The sequence below is a fragment of the Anomaloglossus baeobatrachus genome, chromosome 4 (genome assembly GCF_048569485.1).
Source record: "Anomaloglossus baeobatrachus isolate aAnoBae1 chromosome 4, aAnoBae1.hap1, whole genome shotgun sequence".
Lineage (NCBI taxonomy): Eukaryota > Metazoa > Chordata > Amphibia > Anura > Aromobatidae > Anomaloglossus > Anomaloglossus baeobatrachus.
In genome coordinates this window covers 426832448-426847507 of record NC_134356.1, presented here as the reverse complement: position 1 = coordinate 426847507, position 15060 = coordinate 426832448, and positions in this window count along the sequence as shown.

Sequence of the window (15060 nt, the reverse complement as noted above, 5' to 3'; positions counted from 1 at the left end):
TGAGGATGTCAGTGGAAGTGCTGCGGTCTGCATGGCTGGGGACAGGTGAGTGTATCTGTGAGTGAGTGAGTGTGTGTATGTGCATGTATGTATGTATGTGTGTGCACATGCAAAGTGCGGGAGGGGGCGGAGCCGAGCGGGGGGCGGGGCCAGGCGCTGAGGATGTCAGTAGAAGTGCTGCGGTCTGCATGGCTGGGGACAGGTGAGTGTATCTGTGAGTGAGTGTGTGTATGTGCATGTATGTATGTATGTGCATGTATGTATGTATGTGTGTGCACATGCAAAGTGCGGGAGGGGGCGGAGCCGAGCGGGGGGCGGGGCCAGACGCTGAGGATGTCAGTAGAAGTGCTGCGGTCTGCATGGCTGGGGACAGGTGAGTGTATCTGTGAGTGAGTGTGTGTATGTGCATGTATGTATGTATGTGCATGTATGTATGTATGTGTGTGCACATGCAAAGTGCGGGAGGGGGCGGAGCCGAGCGGGGGGCGGGGCCAGGCGCTGAGGATGTCAGTAGAAGTGCTGCGGTCTGCATGGCTGGGGACAGGTGAGTGTATCTGTGAGTGAGTGTGTGTATGTGCATGTATGTATGTATGTGCATGTATGTATGTATGTGTGTGCACATGCAAAGTGCGGGAGGGGGCGGAGCCGAGCGGGGGGCGGGGCCAGACGCTGAGGATGTCAGTAGAAGTGCTGCGGTCTGCATGGCTGGGGACAGGTGAGTGTATGTGTGAGTGAGTGTGTGTATGTGCATGTATGTATGTATGTGCATGTATGTATGTATGTGTGTGCACATGCAAAGTGCGGGAGGGGGCGGAGCCGAGCGGGGGGCGGGGCCAGGCGCTGAGGATGTCAGTAGAAGTGCTGCGGTCTGCATGGCTGGGGACAGGTGAGTGTATCTGTGAGTGAGTGTGTGTATGTGCATGTATGTATGTATGTGCATGTATGTATGTATGTGTGTGCACATGCAAAGTGCGGGAGGGGGCGGAGCCGAGCGGGGGGCGGGGCCAGGCGCTGAGGATGTCAGTAGAAGTGCTGCGGTCTGCATGGCTGGGGACAGGTGAGTGTATGTGTGAGTGAGTGTGTGTATGTGCATGTATGTATGTATGTGCATGTATGTATGTATGTGTGTGCACATGCAAAGTGCGGGAGGGGGCGGAGCCGAGCAGGGGGCGGGGCCAGACGAGGGTGTCAGTGGCAGTGCTTGTCTGCATGGCTGGGGACAGGTGTGTGTGTACATACATGTGCGGAGTGCGGGAGGGGGCGGGGCCGAGCGGGGAAGTGTCGGCCTCCCTGCACACGTAACCTTGCCTAATAGCAACTTACCAGCGATCCCAGCAATGATAGGTATCGCTGGTAAGTTGCTAGGAGGTTGCTGGTGAGATGTCACACTGCGACGCTCCAGCGATCCCACCAGCAACCTGACCTGGCAGGGATCGCTGGAGCGTGGCTACACGAGTTGCTGGTGAGCTCACCAGCAACCAGTGACCAGCCCCCAGCGCCGCGTGGAAGATGCTGCGCTTGGTAACTAAGGTAAATATCGGGTAACCAACCCGATATTTACCTTGGTTACCAGCGCACGCAGCTACACGTGCAGAGAGCAGGGAGCAGCACACACTGAGCGCTGGCTCCTTGCTCTCCTAGTTACAGCACACATCGGGTTAATTACCCGATGTGTACTCTGCTACATGTGCACAGAGCAGGGAGCAGCGCACACCGCTTAGCGCTGGCTCCCTGCTCTCAGACGCTGACAGACGCGTTACCATAGCAACGGTGCTCTCGGAGCCGCGGTTAGCGGTGACGTCACCGCTAACTGCGTTGCTATGGCAACCTCCGTTAATGACCGGCTGTGTCAGCTGGTCCCTAACGGAACGGGGAGTCGACCGTGTGGTAGAGCATGTCGCCGGTACACGGCGATACACATATGTGCACCGTGTACCGGAGAGATGCACTCGCAGGTCCTACATGACTCGTCATAGTCATGTGACCAGTCTGTAGCCAATGAGATAATAGCCACGTGACTGGTCACATGGCTATTTTGACGTCACGATAGGTCCTGCATCACTGCTGCAGTGCCAGTCACCGGGAGGATTCAGCGATCATCGGATGGAATAGCGGCAGGAGACAGAGTGCAGGAGGGATCGCAGGGACCGGTAAGTGTTATGGCAATGTTTATTAACTGTTTGTGTACATTTATAATGCATTTTTATGTGTTTGTGATTGCCTCCCATTATAGCCTATTGGTTCGAGTTCGGTTCGTCGAACGTTCGACGAACCGAACTCGAACGGGACCCCCGTTCGGCGAACCGACCTCGAGCCGAACCGCGACCGGTTCGCTCATCTCTATTAAGGATACAACGGCCTTTATCAAGATGTATAGAAATATTAGGCAGCTTGTGTTCTTCAGGCAAAATGGACCAAAAATGATATTAGCTGACTCTGAAAAGTCACAAATTGTTACATTTCTTACAGAGGGATGCAACACTCCTGACACTGCTAAGTTGCACAAAATATATCACACAAAATAATATTTATTTTTACAATTTTTATTTTTGAAAAGTAGTGAAACTCTATATATGTTTGTTGTCATTACAGTCATACTGACCACCGAAATGAGTTTAACACCTCATTTTGACTACATAATGAATGGTATAAAACAACCCCCAACCCTCTCCTGTCCACCCCCAAAGAAAATCAATGTCAGAAGATGATATCATAAGACCTTATGCTCTACCTTTCTACCTTGGGTAGAACAAGGACAGTGTTGCTGACAAGTGCCTTGTAATTAAATGATAGGTGGGAGATGTAGCGCTATAATACTAGAAGGGGTGGCCATATCAATTAACTATTAGCTTTCCCAGTATCTGATGTGTCCTGTGAGTGCTGTGATCTAAGAGGTTTGTGCCTTCAACTCTAAAAGAATTAAGGAATGAATTAGCCTACGGACCACCTTTCAATCCCCAGGGGAACAAAACCCATCCCTCAGTCCACCCTGTGATCTACGACCACCCTGTACCATGCCGTTTATCATTATACAGATGTGGATTGGACTCTGCAGTGGTGGGACCTATGGTGGTCTCTAGCATTTTCTGCGTGATACCAAGCTCTTAAGTAGTAGCCTGTGAAGACTTCAGTGTTTCTTCACTTCCCAGGTCTGTATGGACTGTCCCAAAGACGGAGCTGCTTTCGTTGTAGAAGTTGTAGGTTTCGGATGGTTGAGGGTGATTGCTTGTTGTAGCCTTTGGCACAATCTTGCTGATTCTCAGACATCTTTAGTAGAGTTGAGCATGTACCTAACTATTTGTACTCGCTATACTCATAATGAGTACTGTCTAATACTCGCGTATTCATTCCGAATAGCTTGTGAAATGCAAGTCAATGGGGAAAAACTCGCAAAGTAACGAGAAACCCAAATGCCGTAATAAGTTGTCAGTTTCAGACACAGAATACCAGCAAACCAAATACAAATCTAGTAGTTCCCCACTTAGAGGCGATTGAAGGCAGGTAGTTGGGTAGAGGTGTGAGGAGTCTTACCTTCGTTTCCACTAGGTGAGGCAGACATGACCAGAGCGCTCCAGGGTGGATGGATTCAAATGTACACACGCTGAGGTGAAGCAACAATAGTTTATTTTTTCATCCATGAATGAAAACGTGCAGCAATACAGTGGTTCAAGTGGCTGTAACTGTGGTAGTCTTGTGATGGTTGTCCTAGAGCTCGTACTGGTCAAAAACTTTTCCTTTCTGAAGCCCAAAGGACAGAGATATGCTCCTCACGATCCACTGACTTAAATTTAAAGTAACTTGGAGTCAGGATGTGAGGTCACATGTAGGGCTGAAAACACTCCCACAGGCTGGACTAAAAAGAACCAGGGGAACAGAATGGTCTGACCAGTATATGGCAGCAAAGGACAAGCATGAACGTATATTCATTGAGTAACATTAATTAAATAACAGTAGATATGTCATTAAAGGTTTTAAAGAAAATAGGTAGGAACAGCAAAACTACAATATAGTCACCATTGAGTGGACACGCTACCTCACACTCTTTACATAGAAATATCTTTTCTTCATTATAGAAAGCAGACACCTCCAAAAGAGAGAAGAAAGAAGACAGAAGACTAGTGATGGGCGAACCTCCCAATGTTCGCATTTGAGAGCCTTGCCCAAATGTTTTGTAAAGATCGAGTTCGGGTTCTGAGATAACAACAACTTGCGTCCAAAGACCGAACTTGGACTTTACAGTTATGGGATGGGGCGGGGCGGGGCTGTAAAATAAAGAATATAGTTAATAATAAACATTGTTATTATACTTACAGGCAGGGCCACCATCAGGGCATTACTACTGGGACTCCTGTACTGGGCCCGGTGAGCAGCAGGCAGGAGGGGGGGCCCGGCTGACAGCCCCGGCTCCTCCCCTTTCATTCCTCTTCTCACCGGGCCCCATGGGCAGGGGGCGGGGACGTTGCACTGGCAGACATGTCGCGGTGCAGCACCTGCAGTCGCACAAGGGCCCCCAGCGGGAGCGGGCCCCTAGAGTCTGAAAACGTGTTAACCCCTTAGCGACCTATGACGTACTGGGTACGTCATAGCTCCCTGGTACTTAAGGACCCATGACGTACGCAGTACGTTATGGCGAGATCGCGGCCCCGGAGCCCGGGTAGATGCGATCGCTGCAAATATCTTAGATTCGGGGAGGAGAGACCCTCTGCCTGACCTCAGGAGGGGTGGTGTCTCCTCCCCGGACCTAAGGAGGCTGTGATTGGCTGAGCGGCATTCGTCAGCCAATCACAGCCACTGTAATGTTTCATCCATTGAAAATGGTTGAAACATTAAAATCCAGCCATCTTCAGTGCAGCTATAGCACCGATCATTGGCTGGAGCTGGGTGACCTCAGTTTCACCCGCCTCCAGCTCTGATTGGAGAGACCGGCCTTGTGACTGATCTCTCCAATCACTGTGGATCTGGGGCCGGTGACCGCTCCCCTCAGCTTCACTCCGGCATCTGTGCAAGGTAAGGGGAGTGATCGGTAAGTTTATAGACACTGCCTCCTTTCAGCCACCGCCATTGCCCCAGCCCCCACCCTTCAGCCGCCGGCTGCAGCAGTCACTGCCCCTGATCCAGCAGCACTGAACCCATCTGCTGCGTCCCCTCCATCTGCCACCACTCTCCCCCATCAGCTGCTGCCCCCCTTCCTCATCTGCTGTCCCCCCTTTCTCATCTGCTGCCCCCTCTCCCACCTCTCACCTTCCTCCATCTGCTGTGATCTCCCCACCTGCTGTGACCCCCACACCTGCTGTGACCTCCCCACCTGCTGTGACCCCCTACCTGCTGTGACCCCCCCACCTGCTGTGACCCCCCACCTGCTGTGACCCCCCACCTGCTGTGACCTCCCCACCTGCTGTGACCCCCCCACCTGCTGTGACCCCCTCCCACCTGCTGTGATCCCACCCACATGCTGTGATTCCCCCCCCACCTGCTGTGATCCCCCACCTGCTTTGATCCCCCACCATCTATCCGTCTCTCTGGCTATCCGTCTCTCTGGCTATCCGTCTCTCTGGCTATCCGTCCCTCTGTCCATCTGTCTCTCTGTCCATCCGTCCCTCTGGCTATCCGTCCCTCTGGCTATTCGTCTCTCATCTATATGTAGCACCCACGGGGCAGGGGTAGATGGATAGATGGATATGTGGCATTGTCACGGGGTGGCCTTGTCCGGTTCCGTTGCCCCAAGGCGTACAGTAAATGGTGGGGAAAGCGGGGTATTGGGAAACGTTTGTTGTGACGCCACCTGTGTTATGCGGCCACGAGTAGCCTCCACTGCCGGCTTCCTCGCCGGTGCAGGTGTTAGGGAAGCTGGGATGGTGTCACTCCACACAGGCGGAGCAGGCCCTGGGTGGATCATGAGGGTGATAATGGCCGTTGGCGCCTAAGCGCTGGGCGGTGACACCGGTAATGACGAGCCAACACAGTCTCTGCAGGTTCAGGGTGTAGTTTACTCACAACTTCAGCTGCCAGCCCGGTCACACTGGTCACTGCTGTGATGGGCTCCAGTCAATCCCAGATCCGGTAAGGGGTCACCACTGGTGGTTTGAGAGAAGGAAGGAGCAAGTTTCCTATTTCTAGGGTGTCCCCCTCAGCGGTTAGGTACCCTGGCTGAGCTCCCTCTCCAAGCCCCGGGTCCAGTAAAGTCCAAGAAGAATGGTCCTTCTTGACAGAAGAATGGTCCTGATGGGTCCGCTAGAGTCTGCTGTGCTGATGTGAGTGTGTTGCACCTATTTCAACCCCCAGGTGGAACCCGCCCCCCAAGTGGCTGGCTTCAGTGACCGCGAAGTCCCATGACCGTTATGACCACCCCCCTGCCTACCCTGAGCGAACCCACTCTATGTGAAAGCTCCTAAGCTGTATGTAATGTGTGAATGTGGAACACCGGTGATTAACCCCCTCCTTACCTGAGATAGATACTGCACCTTAATTGAGTCGCAGTAACCTGTGGCAACCAGAGCCTCAGGGGGGCCACACCTACAGCCCATACACATCTCCTGTTGTGGTTGCTTGGAAGAAAAATGGGAACACCAGGATGGGTGTGGATTATCACACTCTGAGTGTACAGTCCCCGACTATTAGAAGTAGACAGAGCCTAGAATTGATGAAGCCACTGATGCCACAGCTACTTTCCAGAGGTGCATGAAAATGGTGCATGAAAAGGTCTCGGTCTACCTGGATGACCTGATTGTATTTGTATACATCTTGGAAGAGCACAACCAGAGGTTATTCAAAGTGATGGACTGGCTAGAAGAATCTGGTCTAAAACTATCCCTTGATAAGTGCTGGATTTGCAAGAGATATGTGAAGTATATTGGACACATTGTCAACTGTAGGGATATCTACTGACACAGCCAAAGTGAAGGCTGAAGATAAATGACCGAAACCCACCAAACTGAGAGAGCTCAGATCCTTTATAAGACTCTGCAGGTATTACAGAAGATTTGTGTCACAGTATTCCAAAATTATGAAACCTTCAAATGCTCTCACCCAGGGCTATGTTCCTTCCTGTGGGACAACTTACTCCAAGAAAAAAGCCTGGAAAGAAGGCCTACTTCAAGGTAAATCATTGATTCAGAAAGAAATTAAGACAAATGTGTGATGAGGCATTTGAGAAACTTAATTCCTGATTGACACAGGCACTAGTGTTGGCCTATGTTGACCCCAACAAACCATATGTACTTCAGGTGGATGCTTGTTTTCAGAATGTTGGAGCAGTCTTATACCAGTAGCATAATGGCGTCTTGCGACTGGTCTACTACATCCGTCAAGGATTGGGCTGTGGTGAACAAATTGCATGACAACCTTAATTGAGAGCATCTTGAAGTTCACACTGACAAAAATCTACTGACTTATTAGAGGGCCACAGCCAAGCTTAATGCTACTGGCCACCGAAAGCTCGCTGCACTAGGTGTGTATCATTTCTGCCAGAGATAAACTTGAATGCTGATTGGATGAGCCAGATCAGGTGATGTGCATTTGTGGGATGAGGGGGTGCAGCCTAAAGGGTGCTTTACACGCTGCGATATCGCTAGTGATAGCTAGCGATGTCGAGTGCGATAGCACCCGCCCCCGTCGTTTGTGCGACACTTGGTGCTCGCTGCCGTAGGCGAACATTATCGCTACGGCAGCGTCACACGCACATACCTTGTCAGCGACGTCACTGTGACCGCCGAACAATCGCTCCCTCAAGGGGGAGGTGCGTTCGGCGTCATAGCGACGTCACTGCGGCGTCGCTAAGCGGCCGGCCAATAGAAGTGTAGGGGCGGAGATGAGCGGGACGTAACATCCCGCCCACCTCCTTCTTTCCTCATTGCCGGTGGACGCAGGTAAGGAGATGTTCGTCGTTCCTGTGGTGTCACACATAGCGATGTGTGCTGCCGCAGGAACGACAAACAACATTGTACCTGTGGCAGCAGCGATATTAAGGAAAGGAGCGACGTGTCAACAATCACCGTTTTTGCGATCGTTGATCGTCGCTCCTTGGTGTCACGCTGCGATGCCGCTACCGACGCCGGATGTGCATCACTAACGACGTGACCCCGACGATATATCGTTAGCGATGTCGCAGTGTGTAAAGCACCCTTAAGGATACAACGGCCTTTTATCAAGATGTGCAGAAATATTAGGCAGCTTGTGTTCCTCAGGCAAAATGGACCAAAAATGATATTAGCTGACTCTGAAAAGTCACAAATTGTTACATTTCTTACAGAGGGATGCAACACTCCTGACACTGCTAAGTTGCACAAAATATATCACACAAAATAATATTTTTTTTTACAATTTTTATTTTTGAAAAGTAGTGAAACTCTATATATGTTTGGTGTCGTTACAGTCATACTGACCACCGAAATGAGTTTAACACCTCATTTTGACTACATAATGAATGGTATAAAACAACCCCCAACCCTCTCCTGTCCACCCCCAAAGAAAATCAATGTCAGAAGATGATATCATAAGACCTTATGCTCTACCTTTCTACCTTGGGTAGAACAAGGACAGTGTTGCTGACAAGTGCCTTGTAATTAAATGATAGGTGGGAGATGTAGCGCTATAATACTAGAAGGGGTGGCCATATCAATTAACTATTAGCTTTCCCAGTATCTGATGTGTCCTGTGAGTGCTGTGATCTAAGAGGTTTGTGCCTTCAACTCTAAAAGAATTAAGGAATGAATTAGCCTACGGACCACCTTTCAATCCCCAGGGGAACAAAACCCCTCCCTCAGTCCACCCTGTGATCTACGACCACCCTGTACCATGCCGTTTGTCATTATACAGATGTGGATTGGACTCTGCAGTGGTGGGACCTATGGTGGTCTCTAGCATTTTCTGCGTGATACCAAGCTCTTAAGTAGTAGCCTGTGAAGACTTCAGTGTTTCTTCACTTCCCAGGTCTGTATGGACTGTCCCAGAGATGGAGCTGCTTTCGTTGTAGAAGTTGTAGGTTTCGGATGGTTGAGGGTGATTGCTTGTTGTAGCCTTTGGCACAATCTTGCTGATTCTGACATCTTTAGTAGAGTTGAGCATGTACCTAACTATTTGTACTCGCTATACTCATAATGAGTACGTATTCATTCCGAATAGCTTGTGAAATGCAAGTCAATGGGGAAAAACTCGCAAAGTAACGAGAAACCCAAATGCCGTAATAAGTTGTCAGATTAAGACACAGAATACCAGCAAACCAAATACAAATCTAGTAGTTCCCCACTTAGAGGTGATTGAAGGCAGGTAGTTGGGTAGAGGTGTGAGGAGTCTTACCTTCGTTTCCACTAGGTGAGGCAGACATGACCAGAGCGCTCCAGGGTGGATGGATTCAAATGTACACACGCTGAGGTGAAGCAACAATAGTTTATTTTTTCATCCATGAATGAAAATGTGCAGCAATACAGTGGTTCAAGTGGCTGTAACTGTGGTAGTCTTGTGATGGTTGTCCTAGAGCTCGTACTGGTCAAAAACTTTTCCTTTCTGAAGCCCAAAGGACAGAGATATGCTCCTCACAATCCACTGACTTAAATTTAAAGTAACTTGGAGTCAGGATGTGAGGTCACATGTAGGGCTGAAAACACTCCCACAGGCTGGACTAAAAAGAACCAGGGGAACAGAATGGTCTGACCAGTATATGGCAGCAAAGGACAAGCATGAATGTATATTCATTGAGTAACATTAATTAAATAACAGTAGATATGTCATTAAAGGTTTTAAAGAAAATAGGTAGGAACAGCAAAACTACAATATAGTCACCATTGAGTGGACACGCTACCTCACACTCTTTACATAGAAATATCTTTTCTTCATTATAGAAAGCAGACACCTCCAAAAGAGAGAAGAAAGAAGACAGAAGACTAGTGATGGGCGAACCTCCCGATGTTCGCATTTGAGAGCCTTGCCCAAACGTTTTGTAAAGATCGAGTTCGGGTTCTGAGATAAAACCAACTTGTGTCCAAAGACCGAACTTGGACTTTACAGTTATGGGATGGGGCGGGGCGGGGCTGTAAAATAAAGAATATAGTTAATAATAAACATTGTTATAATACTTACAGGCAGGGCCGCCATCAGGGCATTACTACTGGGACTCCTGTACTGGGCCCGGTAAGCAGCAGGCAGGAGGGGGGCCCCGGCTGACAGCCCGGGCTCCTCCCCTTTCATTCCTCTCCTCACCGGGCCCCATGGGCAGGGGGCGGGGACGTTGCACTGGCAGACATGTCGCAGTGCAGCACCTGCAGTCGCACTAGGGCCCCCAGCGGGAGCGGGCCCCTAGAGTCTGAAAACGTGTTAACCCCTTAGCGACCTATGATGTACTGGGTACGTCATAGCTCCCTGGTACTTAAGGACCCATGACGTACCCAGTACGTTATGGCGAGATCGCGGCCCCGGAGCCCGGGTAGATGCGATCGCTGCAAATATCTTAGATTCGGGGAGGAGAGACCCTCTGCCTGACCTCAGGAGGGGTGGTGTCTCCTCCCCGGACCTAAGGAGGCTGTGATTGGCTGACGAACGCCGCTCAGCCAATCACAGCCACTGTAATGTTTCATCCATTGAAAATGGTTGAAACATTAAAATCCAGCCATCTTCAGTGCAGCTATAGCACCGATCATTGGCTGGAGCTGGGTGACCTCAGTTTCACCCGCCTCCAGCTCTGATTGGAGAGACCGGCCTTGTGACTGATCTCTCCAATCACTGTGGATCTGGGGCCGGTGACCGCTCCCCTCAGCTTCACTCCGGCATCTGTGCAAGGTAAGGGGAGTGATCGGTAAGTTTATAGACACTGTCTCCTTTCAGCCACCGCCATTGCCCCAGCCCCCACCCTTCAGCCGCCGGCTGCAGCAGTCACTGCCCCTGATCCAGCAGCACTGAACCCATCTGCTGCGTCCCCTCCATCTGCCACCGTTCTCCCCCATCAGCTGCTGCCCCCCTTTCTCATCTGCTGCCCCCCTCTCTCATCTGCTGCCCCCTCTCCCACCTCTCACCTTCCTCCATCTGCTGTGATCTCCCCACCTGCTGTGACCCCCACACCTGCTGTGACCTCCCCACCTGCTGTGACCCCCTACCTGCTGTGACCCCCCCACCTGCTGTGACCCCCCACCTGCTGTGACCCCCTCCCACCTGCTGTGATCCCACCCACATGCTGTGATTCCCCCCCACCTGCTGTGATCCCTCACCTGCTGTGATCCCCCACCATCTATCCGTCTTTCTGGCTATCCGTCTCTCTGGCTATCCGTCCCTCTGTCCATCCGTCTCTCTGTCCATCCGTCCCTCTGGCTATCCGTCCCTCTGGCTATTCGTCTCTCATCTATATGTAGCACCCACGGGGCAGGGGTTAAATGTTACTCGTCGCCGGGCCGGTGATGTCGGGTCAGGGGGATGTCACAGGTGGCCCTGCCCGGCTTCGTGGCCCCAAGGTGTACAATAAAAGGTGATTTGGATGATGGTGGGTGAATGATGAGGATGATAGTCTTGTGACGCCACCTGTGGTACGTGGCCAGGGATTAGCCGCCGCTGCTGTCGCTGTCCTCCGGGCCGGATGGTGTTGGAGCAAGGATGGTTCTGCTCCTCACAGGTAGAGCGGAGCCCCGGGGAGGATAATGAGGAGAGTAGTGGCCGTTGGCGCCGAAGCGCGGGGCGACGGAAATCAAAAGGCTGAATCAGCTACTGTGGTTCCAGCCGTGATGGGCCCCAGCCGATCCCAGATCTGTCGGAGGTTAGAACCGGTACGGTGGTCGATGGGCCCTTCCTTCTTGCACCTTTAAAGATGGATCCCCATGTCCTGAAGCTCTTTGGGGACCCTGGTTTGTGTAGTGTTAGCTCCTGTCCCGTGTGTAGGTGACGCGGGGCCGCTGTGGGGCTTGACTGTAATCACGACTCCGGACCCTATGTGGCACTGTGCTCCGGGATCTCGTGGTGGTCAGAGGGACATGCCATCCCCCTGTCCTGCAGATTCTGGTGATACAACGTGAAGTCTGTTCCACCCTAAGGCTCTGCACCCTGAACCGCACCGGTCCCGCTCCTGTTCTCTCCTGCTGGAGAACACTCTAACTGTTGTGTAAGCTCCTAACTCCCCCTGGTGGCTGCTCCTCCCTCGGTTCCCTGTCACTAGTGGGTGGCTGCCCCCCATGTTTGGTGACTAGCTTAAGACCCGACCCTAGCCTGGTCCCCAATGGGGAGGGCAACCTGGTTGTGTATATGAGTTTGTGTTGTGGAATTGGTACCGACCTCCTCTGGATCCAGGATGAGTACTCCACCTTAAGTGAAGTGCAGTACCCTGTGGCGACTGAAGCCACAAGGGCGCCACATATCCATCTATCTATCTATGATTCTATCTATCTGCTGAAAGAGCCTTAAAGTGAATCTGTCAGCAGGTTTTTGCTCCACCATCTGAGAGCAGCATAAAGTAGAAACAGATATCCTGATTCCAGCGGTGTCACTTACTGGGCTGTTTGCTTTCATTGTAATAAAATCCATGTTTTCTCTGCTGCAGATCTAGCAATTATACAGAGCTCATGAATATGCTGGACTACCTGCAGCATGACGAGTAGCCCTGTAATGATCATCTCCTGCTGATTAACCAGTGATGTTATCAAAACTATACTAAGCAGCCCAATAAGTGACAATTGCTGGAATCAGCATCTCTTCCCCTATGTTATGCTGCGCTCATATTAGGTGTTAAAAACCTGGTGACAGATTCCCTTTGAAGGGGTTGTTAGGTCTAAATCCACAAGTCTGCATTATCAGAATTTGGTTTCAATTAGTTTAAAAACTGTATGCGACACATTCCCTTAAAGAAAAAAAAAATAGATATACCAAAAATAGATATATATCAAAGAAGTTAGATTTAAAAAGAAAAAAAAAAAGTTAGTGTAGGACCCTGCCAAAAGAGTCTACCTTGTCATGGTGGCAGGCTTAAAAAAATCTGTTGGCCAAAATAAAATCTGATGGCTGCGTGTGTGATACGGTGTTCAATGTGAAGGGTTATTGTGTGATTGGTGAGGTTGTAGTGCAGAAGTGAAGTTTTTCCAAGAGTGGCAGTGGGACTATGGAAGATTCGTGGGGTGGAGGCGGAGCTGGGGTGGAGGCGGAGCTGGGGTGGAGCCTCAAGGGGACCCCGAACTTTTGCCCTGAAATTCCTAGTGACAGCCCTGCTTAAAGGTCCCACGACGTGTCCTGCAGACTCTGTCTCCCTACTACTTTTGCTTCCGTGTCCGATCATTGCTGTGCCCCTGGGTTACAGGACCTTCCATGACGTCATAGCCATGTGACCAGTCTGGTGTGAATGGTCTAAAGACTAAAGAAGGAAAATCCAGCGCAGTGCTCAAGTGCAATAAAAAAAGTTTTCCATTTATTTGATAAATCCGTTAAAAATGAAAAGTGTAATCATGATTAAGACTATGTGTCGAAACGCGTAGTTCTGTGGGGTCCCTTCTCTGTGTCCCCTATACCTTCCCAGCTGACCGCTCTGTACATTTTTCATTTTTAACGGATTTATCAAATAAGTGGGAAAACTTTTTTTATTGCACTTGAGGACTGCGCTGGATTTTCCTTCTTTATTCATGTGACTGGCAGCCTAGCCTTCCGTGCGCGGATCCAGACATACAGAGGATCACAGCAACTCGGTGAGCTGAATTTTCATTTAGCTTTCTAAAGACATTGGGTTACAGACTTGTCACATGGCTATGACTTGTCACCTGGCAAATGACTCGCCCGCCCCAGGGCCTTAGGTGACTCGGTGTCGGGCCGGACTAGTCCAGGGTAGTCAGCGGTGGCGGGCCCCGACTCCGTGACCCTGGCGGAGTCAATTAATATGGTGTTATTGGGGGAGATGGTAATAAAGTTTAATAAAGATTCGTCACCTGTGGATTGCGACTTTGGAACTGCGGCTACTGGACGGGACCTCCAGGGCTGGTGTTGTGGCAGCTGAGGTGTTTCTTGCTCCCCACAGGTGGAGCGGGTACCCCGGGGCAACCGTTTGTATAGTCTATGGTGGATGTTGATGAGGTGCAGGACAAAGCAGACGACACAGGGATTGCAGTAAGATTTTTTTTTTGTTTTTTTTTACTTACTGTTCGTTCCAACACTGCAGCTGACCCGTGGTATGCGTGGATTCACTGTCGTCGGCCTCTGCCGATCCCAGATAGTTCAAGGGTCAGTACCGGTGCACCCCTCAATGTGCCCTTCCCTGGTCATCTTACTAGCGCCGACCTTCACTCGACTGTCCTGCGCCGCCGCCACTGAGCCTGTCCAAAGGGTGGCTGACCTCAGTCCTTTTATTGCTCTCCATTGCAGGTGATGGGTGGCAGGTTGTGGCCTCAGGTGCCTGAAGCAACCTCCCAGGCTGTTGGATTGCTAAAGGAAATGTTTTTCTTCTTTAGCTTGGGGTCCGTCCCCGTTATTGCGACCAGATCCCTCCACCCCGGTGTTCTTGGTGGAACAACTCCCCGGAGGCCTCCCGCACATCCGTGGCACTCTGGAATCCCTTCAGTCGGTGTCACCTGGGCCTAGCAGGGCTCCAGGGTCTTCACCACCAAAACCAGTCTCCTCCTGACTAGATCTTCCTGTCAACTCCAATTCTCTGACAGACTCCTTCAACTGACTGAACTCCCCCTAACTGGTCCTAACCAGTTCTCCTCAACCGTTCACTTCTCAAAACTAGCTCCGCCCACTTTTCCTACTGACTCACTGACTCCTCCTACACTCCCTCTTGCCAGGCTCCACCCATTCAGGCCAGTGAATGGAACTTAAAGCTTCATAACCAGGTATACTGGTCGCTGCTTCTCAGCATTAATGGAGTACCTGCCTTAAACCCTGACCCAGTGTGTGACCTAACAATTGGTGTATGCAGGTTTTGTCTGTGAACCGGTAGATGACCCCCTTCCTACTCAGGATGGGATACCACACCTCTGGCTGAGGTGCAGTACCTCTGTGGCGACGAAAGCCTCAAGGGCGCCACACTATGACGTCACGGAAGGTCCTGTAACCCACGAGGTATCAACATTCACACCAGATGGGTCACATGGCTATGACGTCATGTAG